Genomic DNA, 13,448 nt, shown 5'->3' on the forward strand with positions numbered 1-13,448 from the left:
AAGATCTGAACTGTATCCTCATAGCCACCACAAAAAGGGCACACTAACAATACTTGTGTATTTGAAAGTTCCTGGTAATAAAACGTTAAAAGCAATGCGCGTAGATGTGGCCCCAGCTTCCATTAAGTATAATTTCGCCATCAACATAGTTATACCTAGTGCATGCATGTTTAGTGACATAATTATGTAAATCATCACAAAATACATACTAATTTATTGCCCCTTTCCATATAATCACACTGAACAGAGGACCTTTAACATAAAGCTGCATAAGATTGAAAAGTTTTATCATGCACCAACAATCATTACAGAGCAACTCCTTGTTTTACCATAGGTTCTCCCGTGCTTTTAAATCATTTTGCTGCAGGCGCTGGCATCGCGCCACCGTAAGTAGATGGCCTACAAGAAAGCACTGTGAGTAATGAGTATTAACGTCTCTCTGTTGTGTGTGTGTGTGTGTGTGTGTGTGTGTGCGCGCGCGTTAGTGCGCATGCTGGTGCGTTTGTCTGTGCGTGTTCGTGAAGATGCGTGCTTATGTATTCCTTAAAGGGAAATCGAAGCACTCTCAAGAAGAGTGAGCTTTCAACAAATTATTATAGTTTTTCGTCGCCTGAATACGAAAATTGTAGTTTTGCGGGCCAGAAATCACCGCTAGTCGCTTTAATTTAGCGAAAACAAGCCGCAGCGTCTGCGGAGACACCGCGGGTCGGTTAACGGGCTGTGATGGCGAAGACGACCATGACGTAATCTTAGGTATCGGCGAGGTGCGCGATTCGAATAGAGCGCTCTCGTGACCCCTGTATTGACGTCATCGTAGCGCCCGGTCTTTCGCCGCTACGCTCAGCGCGCTAGGGGGCGGAGCTTAAACGAAATTTTCACCGGCGATTGCAGGGCTGCTTTGCGCATAATCGAGAAAATAACTGCAGGAGTTGAATTTCACTGTGCCAGCCTTCCTAACCACAGTAAATTTTCCAATTCTAAAACCTCTTCAGCTTCCCTTTAAGTACTTGCAACAAACGTCTTCTAAATTGAAGCAGTGCTTGCCAAAAAAAGAAACAATTTCGCCGTTCACAAGCCTAGATGGGAGCTCTTGAATTAACCTTATCCTGAAATGTTTATTTTATGTTTAAAATTTTTTACGAACATGTTACTAAACAAAACACTTTATTTTGCCGAATTCCAAGTTCTCATGCACTTTTCCCGGTCAATGAAGATGATTTTAACAAGATCATGACAGCTTTCGCAGACGCTTAATCAGACAAAACACTAAAAAATATACAAAAGATAGAAGTGCGAATAGCAACATCAGTACAACTTAAGACAAACCACTCAATCAAAGGTGAACGCTTCAAATAAGGTTGAAAAGCAAAAAAAAAATGTCGCAGTTTCGTCCGAAAGGCGAAGCATCAATTGCGATAGCAAATTAGCAGAGAGCTATTCGGAGTAGGGATAGTAGTTTTATCGGCTGCATAAACTTGGACAGATTCGCTTTCTAACTGAATTAACAAGCGTGGTGTCATCGCGCACAAGCAAACATGAATAGATCACACTGAATGACCACAGACAACGACTGTCAAAACGCTGGCAGCAAGCGCAGCCGCCGCCGCGAGCGAAGGTTCGTGCGGTGTATCGCTTCAATGGAAACTGAGCGGCGAATGCACGGCGCATACAAAGGACAGAGTCGTGTGGAGATAACAGACGTTGCGGGCGACCGCCACCACAGCCAGTACAAGCTAGTTCTTGGCAGAGTAGAAACTGCCCCCCCTCCCTCCCGTGCTGCCCTCCCGCTTTCTTGCTTTCGCGTGGGAGATTGAGTGGCCAGTTTACCTTGCGCCCGGTTGCAAGATACGCAACAGCGTGGCCCACCTCCCTCCCTCCCATAACCCCACGGCCTTTCGCGCGACGGTCGCGTTTGCTTTCCGCCGTGCGTTCGCTCTCCGTCCCCCGCGCGCTTTTACTCGCGCATACGGCGCGCGGCGACGATATTATCGCCCTTGGAATCTATACGGAACCTCACGGTGACAGCGACGGCAGAAATCCGGTTAAAGTGTCCATATAATTGCTATCGCATTAAAAAGAATTATTAGCGTATAATGCAGTGCTTTGATTTTTTTATCTCTTTTTTTTTCTTTTTTGTGCATCTTTTCAAAGTCTTCTTACGATCGTCTGCTTGCACCTCGTCTTCCTTTTGTCGCAAAAGGAGCAATATTTGTCTGCCATACTTGTCCCTGAGTTGCACGCCGTTCTCATGGGAATATATCGCTGCTGGATATTTTGAGCATTTACGTACAGCAAAAAAAAAAGAATACATGCTCTAAACCGCCTATGTGATAATGAGAAAAGAATGTGCGTGATCCCATTTTTGTCGATGTTATTATTTTGCATGAGTGACAGTTTATTTAATGTGGTGCATACGTCTATTTGCATCGAAATGCTGACAAAACAAACAACAGAAACGCGACCGACTAGCCAGAGAGAACTTCCTTTTACAATTGAATCATTTAACGGTCCCTAATGCATAACGCGTATCAGTACCCGCCGTGGTTGCTCAGTGGCAATAGTATTGGGCTGCTCAGAACGAGGTCGCGGGATCAAATCCCGCCCCCGGCGGCCACATTTCAAAGAGGGCGAAATGCGAAGACGCCGTGTACTTAGATTAAGGTACACGTTAAGGTACCGCAGGTCGTCCAAATTTCCGGAGTCCCCCACTACGGTGTCTCTCATAATCAGATCGTGGTTTTGGCACGTAAAACCCGATAATTTAATAACGCATATCAGTATATTAGTGACACCCCTCGACTCCCTACGAGCCTTGCGCATTTGTTTATAAAAGAAAGTAATAACACGTTGAGAAAAACTGTAGCATGTGATCGGATGGAATCTCGTGATGCGGTACAGTCGACCTGAAATCTACATACGTATGCACACACACGCGCTCGCACACGTCCACACAAACGCACCCACCCTACACTCACAATTACAGCTGCTGACCTGCGGGAGGCTATGCTGCTCAGCAGCGACCCGGAGGATAAGCTCTGGGTCGGCGGAACGGACGCCGCTAGACTGCAAGGACTGGCCGCCGTCTAAGGCAGGGGCCGAGAGGGGCTGCCTCTCGCCCCTCTGGCCGCCTTTGACCCCATCAAGGGCTCGATTAAAGTTGTTTCTCTCTCTCAGCCGCACTACACCATTGTGGTGACACTCGTAGCATTGTTTCTAAGACGTGGAAGAAAGCTACTATTTAACTGCACCCAGGTTTTCCAATTTGCTTATATTGAAGAACAAAAGAGAAAAGAAAAGAAAACATGACCCGCTGTGGTTGCTTAGTGGCTTTGTCGTTGAGCTGCCAAGACCGAGGGTGTGGGATCAAATCCCTGCCGCGACGGCCGAATTTCGATGGGGGCGAAATGCAACAGCGTCCGTCTGCCGTGCATTGGGTGAACCTTAAGAACCCCAGGTGGTGAAAATTAACCCGGAGTTTCCCAATATGGCGTGTCTCATCATCGTTTCTTGCTTTTGGCACGTAGAACCCCATAATTAATTTTTTATAAAGGCGCCTCGCTCTCTCCTAGTCTAGAATTATAATTTCAACGGGGCTATAATTCTGCTGTATTTATATTTAATTGACACTATTTTATGTTTTCGTTTTCTGCTGTTTCCTTTATAACTCGATGTTTCGCTTTGTAGCCTTTCCGACATAGGATATATCAAAAGGTCACACTGCCCTTAACACGCTTCACATAATCTCGCTTCTCTGGAATGGAACCGTGGATGAACTCCCGAACGCGAAACAAAGACATTTTACTAATGCTTCGAGGGACATCGCCAGTCGATGAAAATACATACAAACTTTGTAGATCTGAAAGAAAAAGATGGCAGCTGCCGTCTTACTCCTCACGACAAAGCGATACATGAAAATAAAGCATTTAGTTTTGGCAGTCCAACAGTTTGTACAGCGTAGACAAGGAAGCTGCATGTAGTAAGGTACAATTAGACGTACACCTTTGCGTACACATTGCAATTACGCCTGCGATTGCTCATTTCCGGCGTTATTCAAGAGGTATGAAGCATCCTTCAGATTATTTCTGATCTTTTGTATGAAATATTTATTATATTGCTCATATTACCTATATTGCCGCCAGCATTGTGAGAACGAAAAGACGACCGCCGCATCCTAACTGTGTTTCAAAGAACCGCCACACCACAAGCGTCAAGCAGGGCACCGCAAGGCAACGCGGCGCCGCACGTACCCACACCACGAGCTGACAGACCGGTGGCTCGTGCTAGAAAATCGGATCAATGGCACGCGACAGGAGGTGACAAAGAGGAGAACGACGTTCGAAGAGGCGACGCTCGAAGGCGTTTTTGTTCAGTGTTGAGTCTCTAGAGTTCACGGGCACAGGTTCGCCCAGAATAAATCAGTTTTAACGCGACAGCGTTAACGGACCCGTGTCGCAGAAAATCCGGAGTCGGTGTCGGCGTCGGCGTCGGCTTTGACACCTGCGGCCGAAAAAATCATCCCCAACCACGTAGGCGCTCTAAATATAATTAGGTATGTCACACCATTCTATCACTAATGTTGCTCATAGCTTGTCTCACATTATTGACAAAGCTATATTGCTCAGAATTTTGAGAATGACAATCCACAAACAAACTTCATGAAACAAAACACCCATAGCGCATGACTTTCATGTTAAATCTTCTCAGACTCAAATATTAAAAGTACGAAACACAAACGGAAACCTGTAAATTATGCAATTTTTTGGCGCGGCTTTGCAATATCTCCGCGATCGCCCCACGCAAGAGGCCGCGTTTCTATTAGAAAACCCACCTTCGTGCATAGCGTTCGCAGCCAGCGTTTCCCGGTAACCATTACGGTTGCTTAAGCTGCAGTTGTCGGGAAGCGTGAGAAGCAGTCAGGGATCTTTGAATGCTATCGCGTTTTATTAGAAACGGTTGTCATAACTGTTGGTTACATTTCTGGTTGAGATGTTGGGTAAGATTCCAAGCCGCAGACACGTCAGGGAAGGTAGCCCGGATCCCCAAAGTTTGCAGCCAACGGAATTAACGCCTGTCCACCAACGCACAAGTCGCCGCATACGACGTGAGCCTCCCGAGTTTGGTCCTCTCGCTGAATCAACAAGGGCAGCGACGGCGGTCAGCCTAGGTGCCAGTGCGATGGCTACTCTAGTGACCCCACCTCACGTTGTCGTAGACTCACCCCGGACGCCAGAATCCTTTCAGGGAGACCCATTCGAGGATGCTGAGGACTGGCTCGAAAACTTCGAGCGTGTCGCCAGATGCAACGGCTGGGACGAAACGAGAAAACTCCGGTAGGTGTACTTCGCACTGGAGGAATCTGCACGCGCGTGGTTTCAAAAGCACGAAGCGTCATTTTCATCGTGGGATGACTTCCGACGAGAGCTGCTCGCTACTTACCCGAGCACGGACCGCAGAGAGAGGGCAGAGGCTGCTCTTCAGGCGATGAACTAACGAAACAATTAAAGTGTGACCTCTTCCGCTGAGCCGACCCAAACATCGTTGAGGACAAGAAATTACGGCACCTAATGCGCGGTGTTAAACAGGAGCTCTTTGCAGGCCTGGTTCGTAATGCGCCCCGCACGGTAGCCGAATTCCGATCAGAAGCGACGACGATGGAGAAGACGCTGCAGCAGCGTGCAAGGCAGTTCAACAGATGCAAGAGTCGCATCAGTTGAAGTTGGGTCAGGAGCCCTCCCTAACAACATCGACGCCCTAGTGAAATGGTGAGGTCTGTCGTTAGGGAAGAGCTGCAGAAATGGAAACTTTTTCAAAGCCCTCCAATGGTGTCATCACTTGCCGATGTCGTACGCCAAGAAGTGCGGCAAGTAATTTGTGAACCAGAGCTTCAGGTACGGCCCCTATCACAACCAGAGCGTCAGCTGCGGATATAATACGCCCAAGTGTTACGGCAGGACATTGGGCGCACTGACTATGCTCGAACTACCGCAACGCTCCAGATGCTTCCTCGCAGTATGCCGCCCATGCCGGAAGGAAGATCACGTAAAAGCGATGCATGGCGTACTGCAGACCGGCGTCCCCTCTGCTACCACTGTGGAGAGGCTGGTCACCTGTATCGGGAATATCAGTATCGCCGAGTGGGACTGCGTGGTTTCTCAGTGAATGCACCTTGCCCTCGAAACGGTGAGTGCCCCTACGAGATAGAAGCATTTTTATCGACGCGCCGAAGCATTCCGTACCCCCAGCAACATGAGCCTCGATTGGCAGCGCTTATGCGTTATCGGTCGCCGAATCCGCGTCCGTCCTCCATTTCACCGAGGCGTCGCTCACAAAGTCCGCGACGGGAAAACTAGAGCCAGCGACCTGTGGAGGCAAGGCTGCTGACGCCCGGAAAACCGAAGGCCCTCCATTGCTAACCCGAGGAGACGACGGGAGTGACACAGCGACGAACAAATGCAGTGATGGTGACGCTACTTTTGACTTTCTTGTCATCGTCGACGACTTCGAAGTGGCCGCGTTGATAGACACTGGTGCTCACTATTCAGTTATTGGCAGTGTACTCGCCAGAAAATTGAAAAAGGTATTGACCCATTGGACCGGATATCCGATTCGTACAGCCGGGGGACACTTAGTCGAGACTGTAGGAATGTGCGCAGCAAGGATCGGAATTAGAGGCTTTATGTACGTCAGCAGCTTTATTGTGTTCCCCGAGTGCTCTCGAGATCTAATCCTGGGCATGGAATTTTTGCAAGCAAATGGAGCAATAATCGACTTGCAAGAATCCCGCGTGTTGTTTTTGACGGAAAATGCTGTCGCCCTTTCTGAACACGTGAAGCACGGCAAGGTGAAGTGTGGCTGTCATTGTAAGGAGCGACGCATTTCGAGACTATGACGGACTTGTAGACGGAAATATCGGGCTGCTACTGGAAAAGCAAATATGTGTGGCAAGGGGCCTTGTTCACCTGCGTAACGGATGTGCGGCTCTCCTCTTGACTAACATTGGCAATGAGGCACAAAACACGTGGCGAAGGGAACAGCCATAGCATCTCTCCAAGACTATGCACAAGCTCTGGATATATCGACTCTCGATGCACCATCACCAGCATCTGGGGCTTTAGACAGTGTCCTCGCATCTATCGATATTGACCAAGAGCTGTCATCACCACTAAGACATACGATTGTGAGCTTGGTTAAAGAGTTCGCCGAATGCTTCTCTACTTCATCTATAGTCCATCGCACTCCCATTGCAAAGCACCGCATTATAGTCGAAGAACCCGTAAGACCAGTGCACCAACACCCGTACCGAGTAGCTCCAAAAGAAAGGGAAGCGATTAGAAGCCAAGTACAGGAAATGCTCCAGTATGACGTAATACAGCCATCCAATAGCCAGTGGGCATCTCCCAGTAGTACTGGTAAAAAAGAAGGATAACACCCTACGCTTTTGTGTTGACTACAGGAAACTCAACCTCGCCACGAAACGGGATGTTTATCCACTCCCACGCATCGACGACACCTTCGCCAAACTACGCGATGCTCACTTCTTCTCTTCTTTGGATCTTAAAAGTGGGTAGTGGCAGAGAGAAGTGGATGAACGAGATCGCTAAAAACGGCGTTTGTGACACCGGATGATTTATATGAGTTTAAGGCGCTTCCATTTGGTCTGTGTTCTGCGCCCACCACCTTCCAGCGCATGATGGACGCTGTTCTTTCCGGACTGAAATGGCAGTCGCGCCTCGTTTACCTTGATGATGTGGTGGTCTTCTCCACTACATTCGAGCAGCACGTGCAGCGACTGAGGGCAGTTCTGGATGCCATTCGCACGGCGGGATTGACCATAAAACCCGAAAAATGTCACTTCGGTATTCGCGAGCTCCGCTTTCTCGGACACATTGTCAGTGCTGAAGGCGTCCGCCCAGATCCCGAGAAGACCACGGCAGTAGAAAAGTTTCCGAAGCCAAGAGTCAAGAAAGCTATCAGGCGTTTACTGGAACTGGGTGCCTACTACAGGCGTTTCGTAGAAAACTTTTCTAAAATTGCCGAACCACTCACGCTGCTTACGAAAGAAGATGTCGCTTTCGTGTGGCAGAAAGAACCAGAAGACGCCTTTTCTGAGCTACGACGACATTTACAGAGTCCTCCCATAATTGCCAATTTTGATGAAGATGCCGAAACAGACATTCATACCGACGCGAGTAACGTTGGTCTCGGCGCCATACTTAATCAGTGGCAGAATGGAGAAGAAAAAGTCATTGCGTACGTCTATCGAAAGCTGAGACAAATTACTCAGCGAAAGAAAAGGAATGCCTGGTGGTTATATGGGTCATCAGCAAGTTCCGGCCATACTTGTACGGCAGACCGTTTCGAGCCATCAGCGACCATCATTCATTGTGCTGGCTGGCGAACCTGAAGGACCCTTCTAGAAGACTCTCTAGGTGGAGCTTGCGTCTACAGGAATATGACATCACGGTGGTTTACGAGTCTGGTCTCAAGCACAATGATGCTGATTGCTTATCACGCGCACCGATCCAATCTACCTCTGCTGAATACGAGCAAGATTTCCCATTTCTTGGGGCTGTGAACACGTCGGAAATGGCTCATCATCAGCGTTCTGACCCGGAATTACTCCTGCTCATCCAGCGCCTGGAGGGTCGGCAAGTGAAAGTTCCTCGAGTTTTTGGATAGGATAGGATAGGAATAAACTTTATTTGTCCAGCGGTTAAGGCTGTTGGTGCCCGGGGCTAGGCTGCCAGGGGTCCATCGCCGGAGAAAAATCTTTCGAGATCCTCGGCAATGGCCCTGGCCCGCTGGACGGCCCACTCCTGGTCCTCGGGTGCCTCGCTGAGGAGGGCGGCTTGCCATCTCTCAGCGAGGCGCCCCGCTTCAGAAGGTCCTGCTGTTATCTTCCCCCTTCCTCTTGTTCCTTCTTCTTCAGGGCGTTGACATTCCCAAAGTATATGGGCCATATCAGCCCGTTCGTGCTCGCACCACGGGCAGCCGGGCGATGGGTGCAGCGCGGGCCACAGGCGGTGCAGGTGATAGGGGTTGGTGAAAGTGCCCGTCTGCAACCGCCTCAGGTCGACTGCCTGGGACCTGTCCAGCCGCCCGTTGGGTTGTGGATATGTCATACGTTCTTGCCTATAGTGTGCAAGAACCTCTCGGTACGAGGCCGGAAACTCCTCGATATCACAGTCGGCGTCCCCGTGGCCCCCAGCTCCGACCGCCGCGATTTGGGTTGTGTTGATAATTCCTCCGGTGGGGTCCCGCACAACAACGGCGGCTGCCCTCTGGGTGATCGCGTCGCGGCGGGTAAGTTGCCTCGCGACGAGATGGGCACGCTCGTTGTGGTTGGGCGGGATGCCGGTGTGTTTTCGGCCGTTAGTATTGTTGTTGTTGCGGCTGTTGTCTTCTTTAGTACCAAGCTCCCCGACGTGCGCGGGGAACCATTTGAGGGACTTGATCGTAATCCTGCCGGACACGAAGTCTCCGGCTCTGGCGTTGAGCATGCGCGCCACATCCGCGGACACCCAACCTTTGGTGTAGTTCCGGATCGCTGATTTGGAGTCGCTTATGATCAGGCTATCCTCCGTACCTCCGTGGAGTACCGCGAGGGCTATGGCCATTTCCTCCGCTGCTTCGGCCGACGGCAGCCTAGCTGATGCCGTGACTCGGATCCTTCCCTTCGTATCTACGACCGCCATAGAGAAGGCGGGCTCCGCCGCCGTCGGCCGGCCGTGTCGTTGATGTTGCTGCTGTTGCTGCTGCCGTTTTTGTCGTAGTAGTAGTAGAGATGGTGGTGTTGGCATCCCCGGTTCGTCTCGCACATTTCGTTGTAGTGGCGATGGTGGTCGTCGTCCCTCGTCGCCATCAACGTTACCCGCGGGCCGCGGGTACCTGGCTGCATCGACAAACAGGACGCCTTCTCGTCTTCCGTGCTCCTCGAGGATTGCTACCGCCCGTCGTTTACGTCTTTGCACGTCATGCACCGGGTGCATGTTCTTCGGCATGTTTTCCGTCTGTATGGCGTCCCTGACCTCCGGTAGCAGTGTTTCCTTCAGTCCCCGCGCCTCATGATATCGAATCCCGAGCAGGTCGAGGATTCGTCTTCCCGTTTTGGTGCCCGACAGCCTCTCCAGCTGCGCTATTCTCTGCGCCTCGGCGACCTCCTCGAGCGTGTTGTGTACGCCCAGCTCGAGGAGCCTGTGAGTTGGCGTGTACTGGGGTACCCCCAGGGCGGTCTTGAACGCCCTGCGGATCGCCACGTTCAGCTTGTCGGTTTCGCTCCTGTTCCAGTCGGCATACGCGGCGACGTACGATATATGGCTCAGCGCGTACGCCTGTATCAGCCTCGTCACGTTGTGTTCTTTCATTCCTTTCCTCTTGTTCGCGACCCGCCGGACGAGGTGTGTGGCGGCGGCTACTTTCTTCTGCAGTCGGGAAACCAGCTCGCGGTTGGCACCGTTCTCTTCCAGCCACAGGCCGAGCACTCGCAACTTGGACACCGTCGGTATTCGGGTCCCCTCCCTCGTCGTGACGTGGACGCGTAAACGACGGGCGTCGAGCACGCCCTGTGGGAGGGGTCCTTTCTTGCGCGGTCTGTGGAGTAGGATCTCTGACTTGTCGGGTGAGCAGACGAGTCCCGTGTCTTCAAGGTGCCGCTCCACCTCCCGGACGGCCCGCTGCAGTCGGTCTTGCATTTCGCCAACGCTCGTGTTCTCCGTGGTCCACACTGTCACGTCATCTGCGTAGATCGTATGATTGACGCCCTCTATTGCGTCGAGACGCTCCGGCAGGCCAAGTTTTTGTCCACGGATTGTGTTCGTATGTCGTCTTTTAGCTTTATCCGACTCTCATTTTTCAGTGTAGTGTGTTTTTTTTCTTTTTTAACTTTTTTGAAACTTTAACTGCGTTTCTCTATTTATTTCCTGCATTCTTTTCATCTTCTTGGAAAAGGACCCTTTGTAGTTCTCCCAATTATTGACTAATCTCCAGCCTTGTTCTTGTGCATTAAACTGCTGCATTATTTTTTTTTCATTTATGCCTTGTCTTTTAAAAACCTGTATTATCGTAAACTTTACATGTTGCCATTGTTTGTATTAATAATTCTTGTCATCATGCATAGGAGGTCCCATTTCAGTTTTTAACTACGGGACCTCTTTCTGCATATACTTACCATGTAATTAACCCGTTTTTGTATTGAATAAACTGATTCTGATTCTGATTCTGAAGAACAACGTCCTCTACAAAAGAAACTTCGAGCCCAGTGGTGAGACGCTTCTACTTCTCGTACCAGCATCGCTACGAGCTGAGATCTTAGAAGCTTGTCATGATGACCCTTCAGCTGGTCACTTGGGCGTTAGTAGGACTCTGGCAAGAATCCGCCAAAAATATTACTGGCCGAAGTTGATGAATTTAGTGCAGCACTCTGTCAAACGTGTCGAGATTGTCAAAGGCGCAAAACACCACCACTGAAACCAGCAGGCCTTCTGCAACCGATATATCCACCAGCATTACCATTTGAACAGATAGGAGTGAATTTACTTGGGCCATTTCCCGTTTAATCCTCAGGAAAGCGGTGAATTGTGGTAGCAACCGATTATCTCACCCGGTATATGCCGAGACTTCTTCTATCACAAAAGTAACCGCCATTGAAGTGGCTGAGTTTTTCGCCACACACATCGTATTGCGACATGGCGCACCTATAAGGTTGTCATAACGGACAAAGGAACAGCTTTCATGGCCCGTTTGATGCAGGCTGTAACGAAACTAACGCATACTGATCATAGGAAAACCACAGCATACCATTCGCAAACAAATGACGTGACTGAACGGCTCAATAGAACGCTCGCTGACATTATCTCGATGTACATGGATATAGAGCATCCAACGTGGGACGTACGGTATTCTACCATACGCTACCTTTACGTATAATACTGCAGTACAAAAGCCGATGCAATTCAAGCCATTTGAACTTGTTTACGACCGGACCGTAATAACGACACTGGACACGATGGTACCTGTGAATAACAGCAGCGAAGACGACCCGGACGTTAGTGAATACCTAGAAAGGTCAGAAGAGGCACGGCAGTTGGCAAGGCACCGCATCGTACAACAGCAATACGTCGACGCAAACCGATACAACCTAAGGCGAAGAGAGGTGCAGTACAACCCCGGAGACAAAGTGTGGGTATGGACGCCTATACGTACGCCCCGTCTTTCGGAAAAGTTACTACGCCGTTATTTTGGTCCCTATAAAGTACTTCGCCGACTAAGTCCATTAAACTACGAGGTAGCTCCTGAAGTCCAAGTGTGCTCCACACGACTCAGGACTCGCCCAGAGGTCGTACACGTAGTACGAATGTCGAATGAAGCCTTACTACGAAAGGCATTGAATAACATAATTTGCAGGTGTAATCAAGCCTAGCACCGGCCATTTTCTGACCACGGTCCTTTTAAAGCAGTTGGGCGCTCTAGGCCTTTTCTGCACATCGGGACGATGCTTCTTCGGAGGGGGACTAATGCCGCCAGCATTGCGAGGACGAAAAGACGACCGCTGCATCCTAACTGTGTTTCAAAGAACCGCCACACCACAAGCGTCAAGTAGGGCACCGCAAGGCAACGCTGCGCCGCACGTACCCACACCACGAGCTGACAGACCGGTGGCTCGTGCTCGAGAATCGGATGAATGGCCCGCGACAGGAGGTAACAAAGAGGAGAACGACGTTCGAGGAGGCGTTGCTCGAAGGCGTTTTTGTTGAGTGTTGAGTCTCTAGAGTGCACGGGCACAGGTTCGGCCAGAATAAATCAGTTTTATTAGAAACGGCTGTCATAACTGTCGGTTACAATATTAAAAATTACTGCGTACAGCAATTCGTATTTATATGAAAACAAAGTTTCACTCCTGTACATTTTTCAGTGCCGTTTTTTTTATTTCTTTCACCTATTCCCATGAACGTTCTGCAGTTCTCTGAGATTTCAGCAAAAGGGGGGCCGTATAAATCAATTTTCTTAGAAAGGTGGCTTAATGCGCATGATGTACTGGTGAGTTCATCTGATGGTATACAGAACCTCGTTACATTGAAGTCAACGGAACCAGCAAAAATCTTTAATTATATAAGTGACTTCGCAACAGACGTAGTTCACCATATTGTCTTCGTGCAACTACGATAAATTTATGCCAAGTGCAGTTAGTTGATTCTCGTTCAAAACAGCGCATATCTGTCCTCTACTGAAACACAGGTTGCAAATATACGGCGGCGTCCGTGCATTTCTTCGTCTGAGAGAGATATAGAGAAGAATGCACGCAGAAGCTCCTCCGGGAGTTGTCTAAGTATGTGTAAGCATTGCGCTACTTGCTAATCTCCTCGCAGCCCCCCCGGTGTCATCGTCAGTGTTATGACACTTGATCCTGCCAGTACCAACGACAGCGCTGCGGCGACACCAACTAGTGCGGA

This window comes from Dermacentor silvarum, chromosome 1 (genome assembly GCF_013339745.2).
Source record: "Dermacentor silvarum isolate Dsil-2018 chromosome 1, BIME_Dsil_1.4, whole genome shotgun sequence".
Classification (NCBI taxonomy): domain Eukaryota; kingdom Metazoa; phylum Arthropoda; class Arachnida; order Ixodida; family Ixodidae; genus Dermacentor; species Dermacentor silvarum.